General features: G+C 40.7%; 1 protein-coding gene across 1 annotated transcript in view; it reads right to left on the bottom strand.

The window, feature by feature from the left end:
- The window catches only part of LOC109627982 (leucine-rich repeat and fibronectin type-III domain-containing protein 2), a 137,769-nt gene extending 112,149 nt beyond the window's left edge, over positions 1-25,620 (bottom strand). The window contains exon 1 of the mRNA XM_020084823.2: positions 24,394-25,620. The gene's annotated coding sequence lies outside the window, so the exon portion shown is untranslated. The remainder of the gene's footprint in view (positions 1-24,393) is intronic.
- Between the last annotated feature and the right edge of the window lie 443 nt (positions 25,621-26,063).

Genomic DNA, 26,063 nt, shown 5'->3' with positions numbered 1-26,063 from the left:
AGCCATATCCTTTATATTCAGACCCAGGCTTCAGCCATAAATGTTGCATGCCTGTAAGCTGACCCTGTATTATGATATCAAGTACTTTCTGATGAACACTTCAGTTCAGAACTTCAGGAAAATCTCCTCACAGACGGCCGATGTCAAAAAGTCTGGCCAACACTCATGAAAAAATAAAACTGCCTTCAAAGAATAAGAGCAGGTTATGAGCTCTGCTTCTCATTAATGTGTAATGTCCTGGTGTCGACCAGGTAGGCGGATTCTATCCGGTGATACAGGCCGATGACAGTGGTGGTGATGCAGCATTGTCACGCTACTTGCTCACTAGTTAGTGAAATACATCTCTCTCTCTCTCTCTCTATATATATATATATATATATATATATTTGGGGCTCAGCTTATATATAAAGGTCCCCAGCTCTCTGCCCCTCTGCTCTGCTGCAGTGACACCTTTGTGCTGTCTGGTAACCTGTTTTTCAGTTATTCAATAAGTTATATGCATTAATAATATTTCTTGGTCTTGTGTCCATTATAATGTTTAGTGTTTGAGCTAGCCGTAACATAATAATGTATATATGTGTGTGTGTGTATATGAGGATATATCAATATATGCCTCCATATCAACTTCAGAACCTTTACTCCCTAAAATTGCCCTCCACCCCACAGATCCAGTATCAGTCAGGCTCCAGTGATAAAAGCATGCCCCATCCATTGTTTTTGGTACACGTATTCACAATCCACGATGCTCTCTATTATTTATAACATCCTACAATTAGTGTGCAGAAGCTGGCAGTGGATTTGAGTGCTGGGAAACAGACAGATGACACCACTCCGCTGCTGTTGTCAGGCAATCCACTATACAGTATCCTGCTGACATGCTCGCTCTCTTCTGGGGCAGGATGGGTGCTGTGAGGCAGTCAGCAGCAGCAGCCTGCTTCATACACTATGTTTAGGATACATGTATTGGTGTGTATCTGGCTTCAGCACCAGAGTCTGCCTCTCTCCTCACATCTAAGATTCACTGTTAGAACATCTGAGGAGTGTTTGGCGTTTCATTGTGTCACCATCTTTGGAACATAGCGTGTGACGTCATACAGAGTCTGGGGTCAAGTCAACAGCTTAAAAGAGAAAGGAAAGACAGACAGGCCCTTCAATGTTAAATGTAAGTTGTATTAGATTCAAGCCCATGAGAATTGACGCAAAATAAATACCTGCTGAATGGAAGAAGCTTAGAAGTTTTCTATTATTATCATTACTATTACAATTACTATTATTTCATAGCATTACTACTAATAAAAAGTTTTCTAACTTCACTCTGCACCACAGACTATTTATAAAAAGCTCTGCACACAACTTCCAGCACACAAACAGTAAAAAGTTGTGGTATGTTGTAGAGCTGTTTGAGGAGGACTCACTAATGACAAGTATTAATCCTTAAGTATCTCTGGAGCATTAATACAGGACAAGTAAACAGTCCATTCCAAACTGGTATGAACATGCACTGCACTAGTCCTGTTAAATTCGATTTCCATTTTCTAAGTTTAGTTTCAGGACAGTAAATCCTAAATGACAGTCTGGACCCCCCAGCTACAGCAAAGCTACACACAGTGCTGAATTTCCTCTTCTGAGATGGTTCAGTGAAGTATTCTCAGCTGTCACTGCTTATCTAAACATGGAACTGTCAAAACTTTCCCAAACCCAGTTAGGTTGTTTAAAAAAGCCCCAAAAAAGCCAAATTTATTCAATCAAATCTCCTGCTGATTGCAGCTGAAGCTGTATCGACCATTTTCTCCTCATCCAGGGAACATCTTTGTTATTAATCAACCAGACTTACGCTGAACAGTGTCAGTCAAAAAGGGTTGGGGCATCCATCTCTCTCTTTCTCTATGAAGACATTTAGAATTTTGACTCGTACATCCGAGATCTGTACAGACAACCAGCAGAGAGGAGAAGCAATCGAACTCAGGCAGGCACCCAAGTCGGTCAAGCCTTGTTATCCAAGGGAGGGAAAAAAAAAATCAATGCTCTCCCTTCTGAGTGGGCATGCTGCTCTGCACAGCGTTAACACACGGCCGCCGTCTCAGAGGAAGCGGGGCCAGGCTTACTGACATTTAAAGAGTTCAGTTATCAGCCCAGTGTTTACTTTAACTGTTAATCAGAAGTGAGAGGAGACCACTGTGAATGCACTTGACCTGTTTTTAGAACACATGTGGAATCAGACCTATTTTAATGGCATTACCTGCAGTGTGATCATATTTAATGTAGGCTATTCACTTAGGCTTTTGTGGCTGTAGTGATTTCCAGCTTACAATCAAATTAAGGTGTTAATGACATTCCAAAATGTTCTTGGAGATGTTGAAACATAAAAAACAAACAAAACATCATTTGGACTCGATTACATTGTTTTCTTTAGAATTATGGTGATAACAAATGTGCTAAAATGGGTGACACACAACTGTTAGTTTAAACTTATGATAAGGATATGAACACTGGGTAAACAAAAGAATCAATACTTGGTGCATCCGAGACGAGAGCGGAGAGTTGGACAGTTTCCAAGATATGAAAGATAAATATGATTTGGCCAAACATGAATTTTTCAGATACCTACAATTAAGAGAGTGTTATGAGAGGGAAATTAAAACAAATCCCATCATGGAAGTGAATGGTGTAATCCAAATTCTACTCAGCTAAAACAAAGGAACCAAATTTAATTTACATAAACTCTGATCAGTTTTTTTTACCACACCTAAGAGCAAACATTTATACAGGAGCTTACCATGCTGGAGAGTGTGGTGTGCTAGAAGAAGACCACTCGCATATACTTTGGAAATGTGCAAAAATTAGTCTTTTAGGAGACGATACATACAAACCTACAAAAGATATAGGGATTGCCTTGCATGGTACTCTATGTGTGTCATTTTAATTCCAAAGAAACTGACATAAGAACAAAAGAAGGGCAATTGGTAGAATTAATGTTAGGAGCTTGCAAAAAAGCTATTACAGGGAAAACGGGGAAAGTCAATGTCCCTACTCAAGAGTAAATAGAGATAGTAAAACTAATCTGCACAATGGAAAACTGAGACTACATGAAGAACACATGGAAGACAAGTGCAGGAAATGGGCATTATACAGAACCTAAGTAGAAGTGACATGATTGACTCAGAACGAGATACTGAGATATTTGACGGTTTAACATTAAAGTAATTGCCAACTTTTTAAATGTTGTTTTTTTGCTTGGTTATTTGATTGTGTGTTCAGTCAGTTTCTGTTAAGAATATTTGTTTCTTTGTTTGTGTTATCAGCTTAATTAGGATCCACTTTAGTTGATAAATGCATTTGTTTAAATTAATATATTTACATTCAAAGATTTGTTTCATTGTTGCTTGTTTGCCTTCATTTCTAATCCTTGTTTTCTTTGAGGCTGAGGCTCGTTCTCATCAACACGCGCACATGAATGCCACATCTCCACCAGGTGGTTTCAATTTGGACTAAACCATGTAGGAATGAGGAATGGGGGGAGGGAGCAGTTGGTTTTCTTTTGAATTTTCTTTTTCTCCTGGCCTTAAGTAATATTACGTCTAGCCTTGATCATTTGTTGCAGAGTTAGTGTACTCTTTAATGCACTAATTTAAACACTTTTAAATTTAAACACACATTCATATTATTATTGTTTGCTTTAATTGTTTTCATTTTACCTTTTCTATTTAAGGGATAGTTTTACCCAAACATATTTAAGGTGTTGTTTGAGGGCTTCAGCCATTTTGTCTGTGGGCTGGGGACCTTTCTATCTGTCTTTGAGTTGTTGTGTATTGATTCCATGTATCTGTATCTTGTGAGAATGTAAAATCAGAGCGCTGAACCAAGTTCCAGGACTTCTGGTTTCATTGTTGCACTTCTATTCCCCCAGACTGACAGCTCACATACTGAGTTTAATGGGTTGAAACATCTGTCCCTAACAGCATAACAGCATGTATGCTCATTCACAGGTGTATAGATACATGGGTGTATGTAAGAATGTGTGTATGAATGCATATGCTGTATATATGTTGGCTGTATATGTACTCCTTAGTTTAGAAAATCAATAGGCAGCTTGCAGCGTGATTGTTTTCTGCATTGAAACAGATCAGGTTCATGTACTTGACTCGGTCTGTGTGATCATCCCACTCACTATGAAACTGCTTCCCTCTTTCTTCAACACCTAGTATTCAGTATATAATAAGTAAAGTGTATGTAGTGTTAACATGGCTGGATCACTATGGTTGGGAGGGGTTTAAACCATATATTCCATTTTTGAATTCCTTCATATTCCCATTGGACGGTTCGCTGAATCGCCACTTGGTTAGTACAACTCGTTCAAGCGTTAACAAAAAGCCAGGCCTAAAGAATTAATGATGAGTGCAATCAGGTTATGGCAACCAAGTTGCAAAGCTTGAATTATTACACAGGCCTACAGACTAGGGAAATGTAAATCTTGTTTGTGTATTTCCAGACATATTAAAGGGCCTGTCAGTGAATAACAAAACAATTCAATCCCTTAATATACAAATCTCTCAACGCCCATTAACAGCCCCTTATTTTAGTGTTGGTCATGTGATGAGCAGTAAAAATAGTGTCTTGTTTGTTGTGCAATAAATGAATCCGTGAGGCAGAGTTGTACTTTTTGTGTTACCGATGGAGCCCTCAGTTATAAATAGTGAGGGCATCAGTATCTAACACCGCTCATGGAGGAGTCATCATGGCTCATGAAGGGACCTGGCAGTCCTTCAACCTTACTCACGAGATTTAGTCCTCCTGGCACGCAGCGAATACGGGACACGGTGTTCCCAGAATGCATCTGATCTCACAATGTACCTTGTAACACCGGCAAACCTTTGGAGACTCTGAACTAAAAGTGTTGAAAATGTCAATGACAGGGCGGCTGTGGTAGAGGATATGATAGTAGTATGAAATTAGATGTGTATGGCTGAGAAATTCAGGTGAAAAAGAGGAATGTTGCTTATATTGTCGGGCATTATTAAACAAAATAAATGCAATATAATAGAAAAAGGTGAACAAATTAAAATTGTGGTCTTCATGGTTTGGGCAGTGTTTGTCCTTCTATGGAGCAAAAATGTGTCTTTGAACTTAGAAGTAATAAAAACGTGACGTTTATCATGATAATTGAGTAAAAGATTTCTAGAAGTTTTGGCTATATCGTCCGGCACTGTTACTATTAAAGTAGAAATAGATCAACTTTTTTTCTCAGCAACAAATGCAATTTTAGCCTCATGAATAATAAATCAAATGTTTATTAAGTTCAGCACACTCAAGGTTTTTCTCTCTGCTTATGATGGCAACATTGGAAATCATTAGAGAGACATTACTGTGTAACTGATATTAGAGGCATTTCACCTACTTTGTCGTCTCCCTTTCTGATAACTTCTCCACATTTTATAATTAAACATTTCATAATAAGTACTGGGTCACATTTTGCAGTGGGTTAACTCTGACACTGACATGAGACTGACATGCTCTGTCTCTGTGAATTAAATGAAAGTTTCAGTGGAAAGAGAATTTATCCTTGTGAAAAATGTTTTTGCTAAAATCGTGGTTATACTGTATTACCCCTCATTTCAACAGATTTGATTACAACAAAGCTCTTAAAGCGATTGGGCCTTGCACTGTTTACATCCTTTTTCTCCATTCCCACATACCACATCCAGCCAGGCAGAGACAGTTTGTCTGCCCATAGAATGTAGTCAAAGTCCTGGCATGAAAGCAAAATGGTAAAGAGGAGATATTTACTCAAAAAATTAAATTGATGGAGGAGGGGGGGTGTTTGTGGTAGCATTCCTTTTTAAATGAACACACATATATAATAGGGAATAGTGTTGAGTCAGTTAACTGAACTCCAGGCCTCCTGTCAACAGCTACAGCAACTGATCTAACAACTTTTAAAATTAAATTTATTACAGACTACTAGTTTACATGTGATGAACTCCAATGTTTTCAATTAGGCAAGGTGGAAAAATGTGAAAAACATATTTTTAAACCATAAACATCTTGAACAAATGTAGCAGATGTTTCCACGGGTTTGACTTTGTGTACTTGGGTGTGACAGCGTGTTCATCATTGGTAAACAAGCTATACACTGTAAAATTCACAAGGCTTCGCAACGTCAAATTTACAAAGCCTTACAATATAAACTGTACACAGCTTCACACTGTATATTTTACCAAGCTTCAAAATGGAAAATTACAAAGATTTAAACTGTAAATTTACACAGTAAAATTTACAATGTAAAATTTCACTCATATTTGTCTACCCGACTTTTCAGACTTTCACTCTCCAGGATAAAGCCAAAAGAAGGCAAAACTGATTGTGTGGATCTGCTTATTGACATGAAAACCACTCTTTATTGTATATATGGCATAATGTGTGATTCCACATCTGATCCATTGTGTGAATAAATGAGTTTCATTGCCTAGAGTTGGTGCACTTTCCACCTACCTACAGCTAAAAGGAGAATCTGACTGAGATCCTGTAGTGCAGAGAGGCTCTTGTACACCTGTCATAAATGCAAGCTTTTTTTTTTCCACCTCTAATCCTTTCCATCTGTCCAAACAGGACAAAGTGAGCCATGCTGTGGGTGCTACTCTTTAAAGAGATCATTTGCTGCGCACCTGCCAAAGGCCAACTGTAATCCATCTTCTTACCATTTCCACCATCACCCTAAAGTTCCATTAATGCAAGTGATTGAGCTAACTCTGTCCCTGTGAGAACTCATTTGAGCTTCCGCTCATAACCCCACAACTCATTTGATGTAGCAGGAGATCTGCAGCTTCTCTTTCTTTCACCAGCACTGCAGATTTAGTTTTTAACGAACAGCCATTATCCCAGTCATTATAAAGAACACATCAGGCCTTCTCCTCTTATCTCTGAATCAACACCCACAAGATTGAGTTTACACTGGCAGCTCAAACTAATTGGGAGGAAATATGCCAGGTGATCTGTGATCAGTTGGCTGATTCTGTGTTGTGTTGACAGTGTTAAAAGATACTGAAGTTTCACATCCAGTGCAAAGGTAGTGATTCTTAGTGTTCCCCTTTGAAGGCTATAAATATACCACCTCAAGTCTGAACTGCAGCTGATACATTACTTTTTGATTAGAACTGTAACCTTTAGATTGCCTTTAATATTATTTTTTCTCCCCCACCAAACACTTTCTGCTACTAAATAAACATAATGAAACACTTGGAGTCCAGTCTGAAAGGTCGTTCTAGCCATTCACAAATGCCAGGGGCATTAAGCACGTTAAAGGGTGTCAGAGCAGCCGCTGGGGGAGGGTCAGTGAAAGAAGGGGACCACTGAGAAAGCCTTGTCCGAAGCCAAACTACCGCAGCTATCAATTCAGGCCTGGCCACAAAGATGCTGTGTGCTTTGGGGCCGGCTCTGGGATTAGCCGGTGCTCTGTAATGTTTATTAGTCACTAACGGCTCTCTTTGCAATCTTGTCAGGGCCGAGACACAGAATAGAGGCTGGAGCGGCGATAGCCAGTGTAAGTTGTCTTTGCCATGGCCAGGAAACAACGTCTGCAGCTTTATTGCTGCCGATCTTCAGCCGTGATGCTGCTCCACTCTGCTCACCAACATTTGGCCTTATTGGTCCGTTGTGGCTGCTGAATAACACTGGTCTTTGAGAAAAGCTCCTGTAATGACTTTATCACCCCACTGGAACATTCCATAAAAGTGATGGAGGCTGTAATCTTCTCCAGCAGTGAAACCAATGGAAATATAATTCAGGTGGTGAAGCACTTTTATGTAAATACATATTTTTTATTTGTGTTGGACCAGTTTATTCTTGTAATAATTATCTGATTTCAGAGAACTCTAGCTGTATTTTTCTATCCTCTCTTCACTGTTCACACCCGGAGGCTACCCAGTACAACCACAGTCTGATCTGCTGTCCCCTCAGCAGCTCCCCTGGGGCACCTGGGAGGAGGGATGCTGCAGTGGTCTTGATGAGGGAGGGGTCAATGCTGGTTTTGACACGTTTAATCCTGCTTGTCCTTAAACTGGCTGACTTTGTCTGTCCCATTAAAAGTTTATAAATGTGGATATATTGTTATATCTTTCGATGATATCTTACTTTTGCTCCTGAAGTATTTATTATTTATTTATTCTAATATAATTCATTCATCCATTGTATTCCACTTACTCAGGCTCCTAAATGTCCCTCTCCTCTTCCTTGGGGATCCCTAAGCATTCCCAGGCCAGATGGGATAATCCCTCCACTGAGATCTGGGTCTATCCTGGGGTCTCCTCCCTGTTGGCCGTGCCTGGTAAACCTCCGAGAGAGGGCTCCCAGGAGGTATCCTGACTCCTTACACCACCTCAACTGTCCCCTTTAGGTTCAGTATGTGTGAACTCCTCACCCTATCTAACTGAGCCACCAACTCATTTCAGCCACTTATATTTGCGACCCATTTTGCTCACAACACACTGCTCAGGAACATATGATGGTTGGAACTTTGATCGGCCGGTAAATCGAAAGCTTTGCCTGGTGGCTCTGCTCCTTCTTTACCTCAACTGTTTGGTACAATGCCCGCATTACCACTGATGCTGCACCGATCCGCCTGTCCATCTTTCCCTTACTGGAACTCATTCACTTGGGGTAGCAGCTTCCCCTAACCCAGAGAGAGCAATCCATCTAATGTCAAATGAAATTATTTTATATACAGTGATCTAATAGTGCTAATCTTATCATATTGGCCCACATATAAAACAATATCATGAATGGAGAAGATTGTATTATATACAACTTCGTACTGACATCAAGTGTACCACCAGCTCTCTACAGAGATATTTGTAGCCTCAGTATTGCCGGGCTAACAAATCTCTTCACATCTGTTTGTAGTGAGTCACGGTGAGTCAGAGTTAGTCAGCCCAAATGTTTCAGAAGCCCAGTTTAATCATGACTTCCTGATGACTGCTGTTGTGTGTTTTGCTGCCGCGGAGGTAATAAATTCCTAATGAGTGAAAACTGGTTAAAAGCATCTCCGGCAGCAACAACATCCGAAAGAAAACAGTTTGTTTGGGCGATAATTTTGTTTTCATGAGGCTTTACATGCTACATTGAGAGGTTGACTGAGGGGAAATAGGGTTTTGGGGCATTTAAAGGGACACAGTAGTTATTCAGTTTGGATTTTAATAAAGTTGGGCAGCTCAGAAAAGATTGCTCCAAAAATAGAAGTCAGATTTGAAGCAGAAGAATGTTTAGTATCTGAGATGGGTCAAACTAAACACTCTGCCCCACGCATGCCATAATGCAACCACCTATTATTATGATTCAGGCCCTTCCTGCTTGGTAAACGTAAACTCTTCATGATATTTGTTTGCTAACCTCCAGGGATTTAAAGTCTCACCTTGCTGCAATGATGAAATTTACTGAAAGTTGCCACCAACCCACCTCGACATCGGTGAACACCACAGAGTGCACGCTTTAAACAATGAGGCCAGGGAGAGGCTTGTTCTCAATTTGTTTTACTGGTGGTTATTCTTGTGTAGCCCCTAAACCCAAGCTGACAAATTCAACCTGCATCGTGGGTTTTTCCTCTTGACTTGAAAAGGCTCCTCCAGACTCAAGAAAACATTGCACACTGCTGTGTTTACAGCATGAATGAATAATAACCATTCGCACCAACTTCAGAAGACAGGAATATTATTTTCTTGCTCAGTAAAACTCCTATTGTCTTTTTGAGTGTTAGAAAACAAAACCAAATTAAATGCTGCTCTTGCGACCACAGACAACCTTTCGTTGATTACCCAACATCGTCTTTGTTTTTGTTTTTACTCCCCCCCAATCAGTTGCTCTTCATCTGAGTCAATTCTGTGCACACTCTGATGACTCCTCAGGCTCGCTGCTGGACGACTATCCACAGGCTGCACAGACTGGGATTGGCGCTTGACTAAGATCAGCGGGGGCCGTCGTTTTTTACGGAGAAGTTGATGCCACAGGGCTGCGCCACCTGCAGCTCCATGCAGAAAAGAGCAAGCAGGCGAAAAATTGTTCCCATAAAATAAGTTGCATGATAGATGGGAGTGGAACACTGAGTGACATGTTTTTTTGTTTTGCAGGATGCTGAGTCTCCGTCGATGAGACAGCTATTGTTGCTAGCAAGGGAAGCAGCGATTCATTCAAGTGGAAGAACAGAACAGTTCCTGGGATAATTTGCCTTTCACTGAAGCTGAATCATGCAGACAAAGCAGAGCGCGGCTCGGGTCTGGCAGGGTATTGTTCACTGATCAGCTACTGCAGGGACGTGCACAGACATTTTGAGGTGGGGGGACTTTTTTTTACTCTGTTGGGCCCCCCTCCACTGCCCCAACCCCACCCTCCCACTTTGTACATGTACATCATTGTCCAGAGCATCTATTTCTCTCTTTATCTCACTGTCATTGGCAGGCCCTTTTATATAGAGACTCTCTGACGCTCCGCCATGTACCTGTCTGATGTGTCTGCTTATACTCGGCACTCTCCCTCACTCTCTGGTCTGGACCCTCGTGATTAGAATCTGAATTAATAGTCTGGGTATATAAGAACAACTATTTAAAATATCAAGTACTTGTATATAATTTGCCACTTCAATGATTCTTATCATTTGAATTCAGAGCGTCTCACCAAATCATCCACTTTCATCAGAACAATGCACAGAGACGACAACTCTCTAGTGTAGCCAGGTCCATTTTCATGGATGTGATGCTGACATTGCTGCAGCTTAACAATTCCTGTTGAAACCCAGGAATTAGATCAGGGCAGACTATCTCTGGTTTTGTATGCAACACATAGTGGCAGATCTAGGATTTTTTTTAAATCAGGGGCCATAAAGGGGCCACAGTTTATACAGTGGGGCCAAATATGTCAAATCTTCATGTACAATGCCTGAGTCAATACGACACACATTTAAATTATCCATTGTTTTCTATTTCTTGTCTGATAATCCTGTATTTCCTGATAGTGATTATCTGTTTAAATTGATCACCAGGCTCTGCAACACTGTCTGAACTGGAGCTTTTGGTTGGCTGTGGTTTGGCTTAGTCTTACAGAAAAGCACCATGTAAAAGATGAAGTAATACTACTTGGTTCTGTTAAAGATGAAGTAATGCTACTTGGTTCTGGTCTATTTTCACTATGTTGTTGTTCTGGAATCAGGTTTTCTGCTATTGTTTTCATAATGGTAAGCCCATTTTGGCTGGGCATGTTTAATGCATGACACAATAATAAAACATAATCAAAATCAATCAAATCCAAATGAATACTATGCACAGATATAACCAATTCTTTTAAGTCATTACCCTACTATTAACTTCAATAACGCCTATGAGACAACATATTCCTAATCTGACATTTCCTCCACTTTTGCTGAGGTGTGTGTCAGAGCTGAATCCTTGTACCTGGGCTGCAGTCATTGTCACATAGTGTACTCTGCTAAACCTTTGTTTTTACTGCATCATTATCATTCCAAATCCCTCTCTGTTGATATTACATCTTTACTTGTGTCTCTATTGGTCTGTAAATGATTGAAACGCTGCATACAAAAAAATTGAACGACTTAAAATGATCACCTCTATTAAAATATCTTAGGACACCCAAAATGAGCATATCAGTCAGACCATTTCTGGCCCCACTGGGCAGCTAAATTACTGTGCATCTCTCCACTTGTTTTTAATTCATCAGGAGGAAATTAGAGAGCAAGAAAGGAGAAGGAGGAAAGAGAGAACAGCTGGAGCAGACTCCACTACCATTCATTCCATACAGCAACTTTTTTATTTGCTTATTAGATGGAGGGACCTTATATGACATGACCGATGGTCACTGGCAGAAGCACTCAAACCTGTGAGCTATGATCCAACCTGTATTGATACTGTGGCTGGGTGATACAATGTTATTCTAGTTCTTTGGACTTTATATTAGGGGGGAATTACAATATATCAGAGAGTAAAAATCATGAGACCTTTCAGTACCTGCACATTTGGTACGAGCCCTCCTGCTGCACTGGTCTGAGTTGATCTTTAAAGAGTGTGTGCTTCATTTTGAAACAGGCAGGGAATGAAAACATTTTCTATAAAAAATAAAGATGTGGTTCACGTTTCTCAGCCATACAAACAGGATCCAGAGCCAGAATATAGGTGCAGATGATGAAAGCCTGTATTGTATGTCTTCTGGTGTTCTAGTTAAAGCATGTAAATCCACTGATTTTACACATCAAAGCCTGTTTCCAGGTGTTGGAGGGAGTTGCTGCATATGTTAAAACAGTAGTATAAAACCTTATGTCTCCAGAGAAGTGTGATATGATCAAAATCCTGTTACTCATATTCTCTCTCAACCATATGTAATTAATGTATGCCGTATACCCGGTAGGAAAGTATAAACATATAATAAGCTTTTATAATTTAACCATAAACTTTATTATGAATAAATCTAAATTCATAATACAGCTTATAAACTAACAAGCGATGACGCAAAGTGTCTGTGAAACAATATTGTTTTTGTGACAGATGATTTGCCTAACAAAATAAAACTGTATGGTCTTTTTCTGTGTTGAGGTGTGGAACGTAGTGTGTTCCCACAGGATGCAGGTGTGGATGCATGTATTGTGTGTGTGTGTGTGGAGCCTGTGGGTTGTTGATCTGGGACAGGTGTGTATGAGACTGGAAGGGCATCATTTGACTACACACAAAGTTCTGCTGGTGACCAGGACACATTCCTGTGGTACACCACATCAGACGGCTTGGAGGACAGCCCTCTCTGTGTACCTGTCACTCAGGGTGTACATGAGGCATAAATGTAAGTCATGATTCTGAGAAGTGACCTTTAAGTAGTGCACTACATTAAACTGATGAGCACTTAGCACAGAAACATTAAAGAAGCTCAGACAGCAGATTCTGACCGTCTGTGCCACGTCATGTCAACATCTTAAAATAAATAATGTTAAAGCTTCATTAAAGAAGAGTAAACACATCCTGTTGAATAATACAAGATAACTGTTGAATCAATTAGTTTACATTATCTTCTCCATCAGTGTGTGTGTGTGTTTCATCATGCCTTCATTCTACACCCACTTTAAACAAGCTGCAAATTGAGGCTTTGTTGCCACTGTTGACATCTGAAGGGTAGCCTGCTGTGGGATTATATGGGTCCAACGCCTGCAGCTCTGTGGCTTTTTTTGTGTTTGCTTCACCAGCAAAAAGGCCAAAAATAATAGCAAGATATTGTTGTTCTGTTTTTGTTGTTTTTTTTCTGGCACACATCATCTGTTGGGAGCACAACTCAACATCTCAATCCACAATAACAATCCTCAGCCATCATTGCATAATGAGCACACCGGCTGAGACAGACCATAACTGCTGCTTCATCAGATGAGATTAACCAGTCAGCGCTCACTATCACAAATTCAACTCTGGCACCAAATGATTTCGGATGTGAGGCTTTTTTGCAGTTTCTGTGGGAGCTGCTGTTTTTGTGTCGGAATTCGCAGATGCACAAAACGATTGTCGGGGGCCCACGGCGCTACGTTTTTAGGCTCTCACCTAATTTTCCTATTTTTGGCAGTTTTCCCTGCATCCCGGGATATGCTTGCCAGCAGCTTAATAGAAATTGCTAATTACAGCACAATTACACCACTTTGCGTAATCATGTGGAATACGAGCCATGCAGTGCAACACATCTTAGTTACTGTTAAAGGGAAAGATGCCAATTAGATGACTGTATTTGAGCAATAATAACAATATCAGACAGTAATCTTAAACACTTGTCAATATAATTTTGTGTTATTACTGCTGAGAAATTGGACTGAATGATACATCATTTCTTCATTTTTTTCCACAAACAAAAGGCTCAACACAGTAAAGACTTCTTGCTTTTTAACTGTACTGTATTTTGTCATCATATTTTCTTAATTATACGCCTTGCGCACACAAGCTATGTGGGCGTCACTTGGCATTTGAGTTTACATATGTGCAGCAGCACAATGTGTCATGTGTATTGTATGTATTAATAAATGCATCGTCAGCTAATCCCGTCCCTGGTGTCATTGCTGTGAAACAACGGAGCCGATCTCAGAGAAGAAGGACACCATTTTGGCAATGTCATGGCTAGCACCCAGCACCATCAATGCAGCCAATGACAGATGGTGTTTTTTCACTTCATTGATGATAATAGAATTTGGTAACAGAGTCAGAACCATGGTTTGTTGAAGCTACTTATTTAAGAGAGCATCAATGAAAATTTGAATCACATGCAATCCTCAGTGCAGAGTCTAAGATCAAAACAGTAGCTGTGTCCCAAATCCATACTACATACTAATTCTGTTTGTAATTATATGCAGTAGCCTATATATTACTAATTACCATATTAACTGGTGTAGTACTGATTATACAGAATACGAACAGAATTTACTTTTTTCAATCAGTCAAATAAATTCTAAACTAACTTTTTTATGTAGGTGTTTCGACACCGACCACAATTTGTTTTCATTTCATTATGGAAGAACTGTGTCCATCAACAGCACATTGATTGCATGGTTATTGATAATTAGTCATTTTGAAGTATTTCATCCTCTGGTGACCATGACTGTCAGCCTGACTAGTAAGAAATGTATCTTGACTAAAGCAATGGACCAAACAGCTAACACTGCTACAGACTTTTCCTGCCAGTATAGCTGAATCTACATTTTAAATATCCTATTTCCAAACAGAGTGTGAGGGTTTTGGACTTTGACTTTAAACTCAACCTCATTCACAAATGGAAAATAATAATACTGCACTGATTTGTTTGTGTGTGTATATCTGAGTAGTTCTATCGTTCTATTGTTATTCCTCAGCTGAATTCTAAGAAAAATGTGATGTTCAAAAGCAGCGCCAAGGGAATATCGCTCACATGCTTTTGGCTCATTCTGACTAAGAGATGTAAACTGGCTGCTGTGAGACAAGGACAGCACTTCGCAAAGAACCCATCAACTGAGCAATCACTGTGGAGGACCCAAAAGGAGCACAGTGAGATTAAAAGACCTGCTATCAATTTATCAAAGACACTGCTGAGAGGGAACTTCAACTTTCAGGGAGGATTGGGACGTTTTCTGCCTGATGACTGTGATTTATAACAGAGCATGTACAACTCGGAGACTCAGATCCTGTGAGCCAGTTACAATGAGCACTTAAAGTTGTACCCTTGTGAATGTTACTTGTTGATGGTGGAATCTTGATCCACTATCTTCAGAGACTTTCACCCGAAACAACTACAAAAAAAACGATGCCCTGCTGCTCAAGGACCTGGCACAGCATTCGTGAAAGGTGGCCAATTTGAAAAGGACAGAATCAAAACGAGGTCCAAGGCTGAAAAGAATTATGTTGAATTCTTCATTGCATCCAACCTTGAAAGCTCTGACCATTGCCATAGCAATTGAAATATAAATGGAGTAAGAGAGCATATTTATTACGCTACAATATAATTACATTCACAGATAAGGATGGGCAGGATACTGAACCTCAAATTGCCCCTTTAACTCATATGTATGAACAATGGGTGATTGAAAAATCCCTGACAATAGAAGTGCAGTATGAATGGGAATGCAACTTTTATTATAAAGCCCCTTGAGTGGCTTATAAAACTGGAAAAGTATGAAAAGTATACAATATAAATACAGTCGCCTCACCTCACCATTTATCATCTAACGTTACCAGCTCTGACAGTGGGGCACCGACATGTTATCATGTGAGTTGCAAGTGACGCCTGCAAAGAGTTGAGATAAGTCGAGCCTCTGGAATACTGACCAGGCAAGTGTGACCAGGCAAGTGTGAGGTATGCCAAAGGAAAGGACTATGACAGATCTACAACAAGTTTGGATAGCACCTATTAAACTGAAAGCAACAGCTTAGCCTTAGCTGTTTTAGTTAGTCTTACTGCGTAAGAACAAAGTTGACATTGTCTGATCCTCACGTCTTTTTCAGGATAACCCTGACTCTGCATACGCTCTGTTCTTGTTGATCTTTTACTTTTGTATCTTTTTTTCGCCTATGTGTAATGGCAATTGACCTTTTGGACCCAGCGTGGGTGACTCTCACTGTCGGTATATACAGTTTCTTGAGTAATACCAATAGCTGCTCTCTTTTTGGCCACAGAAGCTTTATGTTGACAGTTTTACTCATGTTTGCCAATGACAGTGTCTCATTGCTTCTGTCTTTTGTTTTTTTTCTTTCTTCCTCCTCTATTTCTTTATTCTGCTCAGGGGCTTAGGGAGATAAGCTTTTCCAACCCCTCTCTAAATTAGGGCTTCTTCACAGTGGCGACATCCTCGGCAATGCCTGAATGTTATCACTCCACAGCGGCATGAGGAGCTCTCCATTTTAGATCTCTGAAGCTAAACAGTTTTTGTTGCTAACCTCAGGCCCCACTGCACATCAGTGGGTAAGAGGAGCCGGCCTAACAGAGCTGCTGTCATGCTCTCACTGATAACTTCAGCAATGGCTGTTTTCTCACACCACAGTGAGGGAAGACTGTTGGTTGGTAATGTGGGAAAAATGTGCGAGTTCATGTTTCAAGGATGATTATTAGCAACCAGCATTGTTGTATTGTTGTGTGACATTGAAATGAAGTAGGTGTGAATGTTTAAGCATCCAAATGTATGAGTCCGTGGCATGAATGAGTCGTATGGCAAGTAATGTTACATATTCATATCATGTCATTATAGTCATTATTTTATTGTATTGTATTGTTCAATACATATATATATATATAGAATTTAGCATCTAAATAATCATATCTTCTTGGGAGTGAGCAAAACATATATAAATATAAATATAGATTTATTATTGCCAGGTAGCCAAAAACACACCTTAATGATGGTGAATGATGCTGACGTGTTTGACATATCGGCTGATGTGTCAGTTCTGGGCAAACAACTTGTTTCTGTCCCAAATGGTCAATAAATTGAAATAAAGCAGGTTCAAGTTGAAAGTGACTTTTTGTCATATGTCTAGATGTTTGTGTCATGTTGAAATAATATAGTTGAAGCGTATAAAAACAAAATTATACTGTAATGTATAACATATGAAAAAATATTTGACTTTTGTATAAAATGAATACAGGTATCGATGTAGATGTCTGTATCGTTTGCTGTGGGAAAATTATCAAAAAAATCAGGTGCAAATTCAGCATCAACTGCTAGATGTGAATTGATAGATGTAGATTTATAGACTGTAGAATTTCCATATATAAAAGAATAGGGACTTCTGGAAATCTTTTTAAAACTGTTCCACTTATTAATTCATGAATTAATAATTCAATTTACACTACAGCATTTTAGCTATGGGCTTAAATTGCATTATTATATTTTAATAAGTCATGAAAACATCACACTATGGAATCTGGACTGGTCCCAGGATCGGTGACGTCGGTCCGATCTCCAAAAGTGAATTCAGTCATTATCCGCCCTCAATATTGACGGTTGTAAAGATCACTGCTGATAAGAATGTTGCCAAACGCTGACATGAAGTGAAGTCATGTTCTCGTGGTGGCTGTAACAGTCGAGGGGACATAACACTTCAAGTCTGTCGACAGAGAACGTGTGATCTGGGTGAGCAGTGAATTATAGGAAAGGCCAAGACTCACAACAAAACAATACAGTCGATGTCTTTATGTATTTCACATTCCAGGAAACAACACATATTTAATGCAAGTAATAGAATATTGAGACAAATTGTATGAGTTTTATAAATAGAAAATTCCTTTCAGTGATTCCATAGAGTTGTTGTTTTTGCCACATTTGCCCATTAGTATATTTTTGTCCTGTCCTGACACTTAAAACTGCAGACTGCCCTTTACTCTGTCTGGTATGTACTGAATGTTCTGTTTGCTGCAAAGCCTGGACTCTGAGGCTTTTAAAATGTTTGTTGTTTGTTGAAATACAGTATGGCTGAGTGGGCTGGAGCTGCTGACTATGATGAATGAACTTACCGTTAAATGACGGCAGCCATTGTATTCAAAAGTGCAGCAACAACAACAACAACAGAGAATTCTTGTGGGAGACAGGAACAGGGTCACAGCAAAATTGAATGCTGCCTCCCAGTGCTCACAAGCCTATTGAATTTAGAGATCAAACAAAGGCAAGAACGGGAAACATAAAGGGAGAAACAAGATGAATTTAGCCTTTGTAATCTGACTCACAGTATATTTTTTCCTAATGCGTTTACAGTGCCTTCTTGTGATAGGAACAAGAGTTTGAGTCATGCCTCAGACACATTGTCGGCCAAACTGGTTCCATAATTACTGTCCCAGAAAATGTCCTCCAAATGACTCGAGCTGTTCTCAAGTTTCACATCCGTAGCTGCTCCTGTCTGTGTCACAACGTTCATATTGGTCAGTCAGCAGTGACATTTTAATGTTCCGACTAGTGTTTCACAAAGGAAGGGAGCCTATGTAAACTAAGCATGGTTCTCTCGGAGGCTCCGCCACGGCCCTGCCCTCGGCGTCTGCAGCTCACTGTGATATACTCCTGCAGGCCAGCACTGCCCTGCTGGGACTAAGAGGCAAGCACTGGATAGTTACTTTTAAATTACCAGAGATCATGAACGTCTTGATTTTGATTAGCTGTAACAAATTACGAATGAGAACAAGTTTAAAAAGTAATATTCTAAATATGGTTTCCTACAGTAAATTATGGCTTTTGTTTGTCCCTACGAGCGATACGTCTTAAGGTTAGACTGGATGGTAGGATGGCTGCACTACGGCTACCTGGTTGGCATGCCAACTAAAAGAAAATAGTTCACCAAAAAATGAAAATGCACTCATTATCTATATATACTTTCTACTTTTTGGGTGAACTATCCCTTTAGATAGAAACCAATTTGTAGTAAAATAGAGGTAAAACAAGAGTTGGAGATAGTTCTTGGTGAGTAGAATGGTGAGTTTAACAACGCTAATGTTTTTTGGTGTCAAACTTAGCTCTAACACCTTTGTGGTAATTGTAATAACATGTTTCTAACTTTTTACCAACACTTTTTGTTATTCTTGTAGAGTGAAGTTACGATGGAAAGTGACATAATTATGCACATTTTGTCTTCATCAGTAGTTAAAGCTGTTGTATTTGGTTATTGTGGTCATCTTCAAATAGAAAGATGTACTAAACAGAAGAGTTAAACAATCAACAATAGGAAGTGTGTTATTTAAAATGCACCTAAACTAAAGGGTGAACGTCAAGGTGCGGTTGACTGAAATAAACGATCCCAGATGTGGGTTCATGGTCCTGTATGGTGGTCGATAAGGACAAAACACATACAAGATAGGCTGCTGTATTATGGGCTCCATATACAGAAATGCATATAATATATATAAACCCCTCACAACCATCCAACTGAAAGAGCATTCTGAGATATCACAATTGTGTAATTTGTGTACTACAGGAATTTAAAAACATGGAATGTTGCTCTGTGAGATCATACAGGATGACAAACGTTTGACTTCTAACGTAGAAGGAGAGTGAGGCGTGATTATGACCAGCACTTTCATCTTCCATTGTGAACAGTGGACTGTAATGAGACTCCAGCAGTAACAAACGAGAGTGTGTCGAGCGTGAAGCAGTTAGGATGATGCTCTTGAAAAAAGCTGCAAGCTGGATTAACACAGACCAGGCAATCAGCGCCTACCGACAGGCCCATTTTGAACTGGCACTGCACAAGTATAGAGAAAACATGCAAAAGGAATTGCTACACCTGAAGTGCTTCCAGAAATCAATAAATTTCCCAACAGCACATGAATGCACCATCTGGAATACCTTTGTAAAATACGCATACACCTTGCAGCTGTGCTGCTATTCAATGATAAACCAACTTTGACTAAAAGAAAAGCTGCAAAATGTCCAACATGACACATCAATATCTAAAGAAAGATAAGTTTGGCCTATATAAAAATCACAGTCTTAATATAGTATAATATTTGCTTGTGATTGAAGTTGATCTCTTGGTAAAAAAAAACATGGTTTAGTTTTATTACTAAGTGCAGCATAGGTTGAGAATGTGGTCTGGATGCATATAATGTGTATTTTTGCACAAATGTGAAGATGAAATTTCCATTGAGCTACAGTTCTCAATGATTGAACAAAACCACAGATTCCATTCCTCCAGAGCTTGGTTCTCTAAACACGTGCCTGAAGTGTCAGCCTCACACAGGCTGTATACTCCAGCAGACGGCCACGGACACAAACCAAAGACCAACACAATGACAACAGGAGCATTGGAGAAATATCTCCCAGTCCTCTGTAACTTGAGGTGGAGGAGCACATAAACATCCCTTGCAGCTGCGCCCTGTTCCGAAGGAGTGTTATTCTATATTGCAACAGATCCGATGCATCTGACTGCATGATAGCCCCTCCCAGCTTCTGTTGTGGATTTATTTGTTTATCTGTTATGTAGCACGTCCACCTTGTTCTGATGTAAGTGAATGGAAACAAAAAGGATAACTAAAGGGACCAACATTCAGTTTTCTTTAAACAGCAGACTTACACCTAAATTATTGATTTTACTTGGGTTTCTTTCAGAGCGAGTAAAGCCCTGAAAAAGGTTGGAGTTAGTTTTTTTTCCCCCAGTGCTCCATGTTGCATGTCACAAACCTACCAAAAACTGAGGCACTCTCTCATCACTGTCTTTCTGAATTATGGCGTTCACCCAGGTATCTCATTCCAATCGCTGCCGATCTGAGTCGGTGTTTCCTGCTTTTATTTGACCTGGAAGTGAATGAAGATTGTTTCCATTCCCATTGCAGACAAAAGCCAGATGTTAGTGGGTGTAACTGGGTTTTTTGACCAGTGGAAAAAGGGCTTTAGAGGTGATTTTGCAGAGATGGCTGAATTCTAAATTATGTTCCACTTCCATCCATGTGGCTTGTGGTAGAGAACTGAACAGGAACTGTTCCCCTTTTTATTATGTCTGTGCAGGTTTCAGTAAAAAGGAGTTGTTTCATCCACATTTCTCCCTACCTCTCTCTATCATAATTTCCCTTGCAAAACAACGACTTTCTAACATTCTCCGGGAGCCTTCTGAGGGATGTCGAGCTTCTCCCCAAGGTAAAACTGGCCTACTTCTGAGTGCATCCTCAGCATCCATATGCTGTTTCCGTAAATTGCATTTGCCTTCAATTGCAGGTTATCTTATCTGTCAAATCAGGTCTATCAATTTTCACCGAGCCGCCTCCCCCGAAAGCATTAACCCACCAGCGTCATTCTGGCATCACGCGCTGACAGACACTGCTGGTGATATCAACATATCAGATGAGCACTGTTGACAGTGTTGTGTTGTGACTGTTGGCAATGAGAGACTAAAGACCTGAATACAAACAGAATTAAAGTGATTCGAACACGTCCCGCTCATGTTGTTCTGTGAGTAGAATAGCGCGATTATCTAGTTTGAAAGGGACGATTAAGCATTGTTAGCAGGCCCCAAAAGCACAGATCCCACATTTCCTATAATACAACTCAATATTTCACCCCCCCCAATTAGCAAAGCTGACATAACCTTGATGACATCATCCTGCCCCCTGGTGACATCATAGTTTTCTCTGACTTGGAAAGCGCTTCCACTGTGTTCCTCTCAATGAGGGAACGGGACTTGAGGTTTTCTGATTGAGGTTTTTACTTTGATTGATGCGTTCCTATATGAACACACTGTGCACCAATCCCGATTTAGCAAGATTTAAATCATAGTCTGATGTAATGTGGTGAGTGGGTTGTTTTGTTAATGTTAATCAGAGCTGATTTAACTAAACATACACTGATGGAGCCGATTAGCTGAGAGTTTGACTGTTAAACTCTTAATGTTTTAATTTGTTTTAATTTAACATTCCAGAAATATTTTATTAATTTTCTACATTTTTGTCACTTTATTTTACTGATAACAGTCTAGAGAGAGAGAGAAACAAGAGTAGGGAGAAACTATAAGGAGTTCTCCAGTCAGGGAATCAAACCATTAATGTTGCAGTTACATGGCTTGTGCCGTTTGGCCACTGGATGCCCCCAGTCATTAATTATTTAACTCATTAAGTTTTAAAGCAAAGGTTTCCGGGCCTTTAAATTAAAGCTGCAAAATCAGATTTTTTTGGGCGACTGGCATGTGACAGCACTAAAAATCTCAAAACATGTAAAGAGTCCAACGTTCTCTCTCTTTTAGCTCCATAACCTGCTGCTGAGGGAAATGTCTGGGTCTTTAGCTGCTACGCTCCACGTGTGCTCACCAACTGGCCTTTAACAGTGTCTCTGTGGTGTTCGGTGCTGAGCAGGCGGTGAGGTTTTTGCAGCTCTCTTTCTGGGAATAGCCTCCCGCTGCAGCAGAAAACCGCCCTGAGAGTGAAGTTGCAGAGCGGACAGTTAAGCAATGGACTGAATCCCTCTGTAAAGAGGTGAAAGGTGAGGTGATGATTCATTGTCAGATAATCACTATTGAGCACTTTGACACCGTCACAATGTTTTCATTGTCATTTTCTGGATTCGTATTATCTCCGACAAGATGGTGTTTTTCACTCGTCTAGTTTTGTTGGGTTTGTTTGATTGTTTGTAGGCAAGATAACACACAGCTGAATAGATAACCATGAAACTTGGTGGATCGATGGTACACGGGCCAAGAGAGAACCCATTCATTTTGGCACTGATCCAGATCAGGGGGCAGATCCTGTAATTGTTTTTGACTTTTTCAACATTGTGAGATAGGGTGTGTTTCAACATTTTCATTGGTTTCTCAGAGAATATTTTATGGATCTTGGTGAAAAAAATCATACAGCTTCAGGGGACTGATTAACTGATATAATATTGTGTGGAATTTGGTCCAGATCCACGGAAATCTAGTTCTGGTGAATTTAATGTAGTTTTATTAGAGGGCTTGATGGAGGTGAGAGAGTTTCATTCTAGTCACAAAGAAATGATACGAATTAAAGACATATTTGCACAATATTCCTTTAGAAAGATTCCTTGGATATAAAATATACTTCATCATATGAACCATGATAAAGGTTTTTGTTTTTCCTCACTCATATTTTGGGTTAAGGGCAGAGAATGTTGCACCTTGTTAAACCCAGTGTGATTTGTGTTTTGGGGCTATACAGTAAATCAATAAAAAAGCACCTGCTGTTGGACAGTGAGGTTGACTGAAATGAATGATGTTGGCTGTGGCAGTTAACATTCAGTAGACAGCAGTTGTCAGTGAGTCATTTTGCCTCAGAATGATTCTGTTTTCATGAAAACAACAGTGTTGAGTCTCTTTGATAAACTGCAGGGTTGTGCAGCAGTACATCCTCTGAGGACAGAGGGATTTTTAGGAGAATAACAGCGATGCAAATGTCGATCAAAGCCCCATTGTGGGAGTGGGACCGTTCCCCTCCGGCTGCGGTTCGATTCCCTTGCGCTGTCCACGGTGCTGAAGTGTCCTCGCTGACCCAGCACCGCGTCCTACCTGCGGACTCGGATTTCTTAGCGCCATCCTGCCACTTGTAATCCACAAGAGGGAGGTGATTACAGTGGGTGGTGGCGTTACACTGCTGCCCGCGGTGCCTCATGGCGGACATCGATTCCTTAGCCAGCCACGCGCGCGCCCGTGCACACACGCACACAGAGGCGCGCAAACCTATATTTTCCCAGGGCATGGAGGGACGCGGAGTTTAATTAAATAATCAGCAGAGAGGACATGTGATATAATCCCCTCTGTCACGCACATACGCGCAAACACACGCACGCAGCGGTCCATCCGTGCAACTTAATGGGAGTTTAATAAACGTCTGAGCCTTCTGTAATCGCAGGGGAACATTTTGGAAAGACGAGGCTCATCCTCCCTTCCATCCTTCTGTATCTCTATCTTACAGAAAACACACACAGACACTCATACACATTAGACAACACACGCGTCGGCAGACCCACAACACGCGCAATCCTAATGCACGCTCTGGATTAGTATGCGTATGGCACAACTATCCAACCTTTCAGCTTTCTTGGTTTCCGCGCACAGCACCAGTAACATTTCATTTCCCACATATGCGACCACTGAAAAACCATAGAGATGCGTAAAGACAACAGAAATGCCAAGGTGCACTACACAGGTTACTTTCTGTGGATAGACCTGTGATCGTGCGGGACTGTGAGCCACCCCTTCAGCCCATCGACACACTGCCTCCCATTGTAGCTTCTTCACATCCACAGCTTGTGAAACCTGAGAAACAACATTTAAACGTTTACATCCAAACCCGTGCGTTAGGATCTTGCAGCAAACCCGAAGAAGCACCACATAAATAGACGAATAAACTAAGAACTGCGCCTCTCATCTGTGAGGAGTGGACGGCAGTCACAGCTCTTGCACATATCGCACACTTCGGCTGATTGCTTACCTTCAGAGACGGACCGGTATCCATTGTGCGGCACCGCGGGCTCTGTACAGTATATTCTGAATCCCCGGTTCAAGGCGACAGCCGCTCCCTTCCCATTCATCCACTAAATCCAGGAGACCAAGCGCAGAAGCAGCTGCCGCATATATCGCCTCTTCTCCCGCACTTCTCCTTCTCCCCGACAATTTGTTGTATTATTTTTTTTCCTCTCCTGCGCTTTTTACTGCGACGACAAGGCTTCGCAGCAAATCTGCAGCTTTCCCTTCAAGTAAAAATAACTACAGCTCAGTGCTGTGTGGGTATAGCCTATATTTCCAGGCGGATTCTCACTCGCAGAGTGTTGCTGTATGGCACAGGCGCTTTACAGAGCTCTCCCCGCGGCGCAGCAGCACTTGTCAGTGAAAACACAATATGTCCCGTCAAATCGTGTTTTCTCCTCCTCTTCGGCTCCGCACACGAAAGTAAGCAAAATAGGAACAATAAAATAGTACATCCAAAGTTTATTTTCTTCTCAATAATTCAAGAGTTGTTTGTGTATCCACAGGACCGAGCAGGTGGAGAAGCAGGGCGCGAAGTCTCTGCGCAAACCGCAATGGAGCGTCGGACACACAAAGTCTGTGAAGTGTGTTATCACGGAGGAGGAGGAGGAGAGGCAGCAGGGGAGGAGGTGGGGGAGAGGAATCAGGCAGGTCAGCCACAACGATGGCGCCTTTACGCAAAGAGACACACGACGGAAGAGATGATTGCGCATAAAAGAGCCACTTTGGCACGGTCCCCGGTGTGTGCCGTGTTGTCCGCAGGAGATTAAGGACCCACCGCGGATTAGTGTGCGCTTAGAGGTGTTTAGCTTTCACGGCAACAAAGTAGCCTATCAGCAGCGCCGCGGCCAGTCTGGCTCTTTACATTGTGTGTCAGTGCTGTGGAAATTAGACCAAGTTGTCGTGCGTGGTTGTTTCCACAGTGCGCGGAGCTCCTTGTGTTCAGGGCTGCTGCTGCTGCTTTTATCCAGTTTGACCTTCAGGAATCAGAGGGGGCTCACTTCCTTCGTTAGAGCAGCACACAGGGAGGAGCAGTGACTGAATAAAGATCGATTCAGGGACTAACTGGTGGTTAGTCAAGTAGAGTTCCTCAGCCACTGAGCCGAGGACCTGGTTTAAATCAAGAGCAGACAGGTTTATATGAGTTAATGCACTTTTTTCCACCACATGGTAAACACCGATGACCAGTCAGATTCTGCTCTTCATGTTATAGTTATGAAACATAAGGTAAAACACTGAAGATGTTATTTGCAGAAGATCTGATTGTGACTGAGCTATTTATGGTGAAAGCCTGAATATTGCAGCAATTCACGAAAATGTTTTGAACAATATTTATTTATTTTGAACATTTGTGGATAAAGTTCACTTGCTCACTCTGAAAATGTTTCAAATAGAAATACAAGCACAAAAGTAAGAAAAAAGCAAAGTATGAATCTAAAAAAAGATTATTTTGCATGTACTGTTGTAGAGGGAAATCCCCAACAGTACATTATAACACTGGAAGGTCACTCAACAGAGCGAACACCTCCACCGAGGCCCATTATGAAACCACATTTAAAATTCACTAGATCTGAAAAAAATATATTGAAAAACATCCTATTTCACAATGTTACAGAAACTGCTGCACATAGATGC

This window comes from Paralichthys olivaceus, chromosome 12 (assembly GCF_024713975.1).
Source record: "Paralichthys olivaceus isolate ysfri-2021 chromosome 12, ASM2471397v2, whole genome shotgun sequence".
In the NCBI taxonomy this organism is placed as follows: domain Eukaryota; kingdom Metazoa; phylum Chordata; class Actinopteri; order Pleuronectiformes; family Paralichthyidae; genus Paralichthys; species Paralichthys olivaceus.
This window is presented reverse-complemented; position numbering and strand designations above follow the sequence as displayed.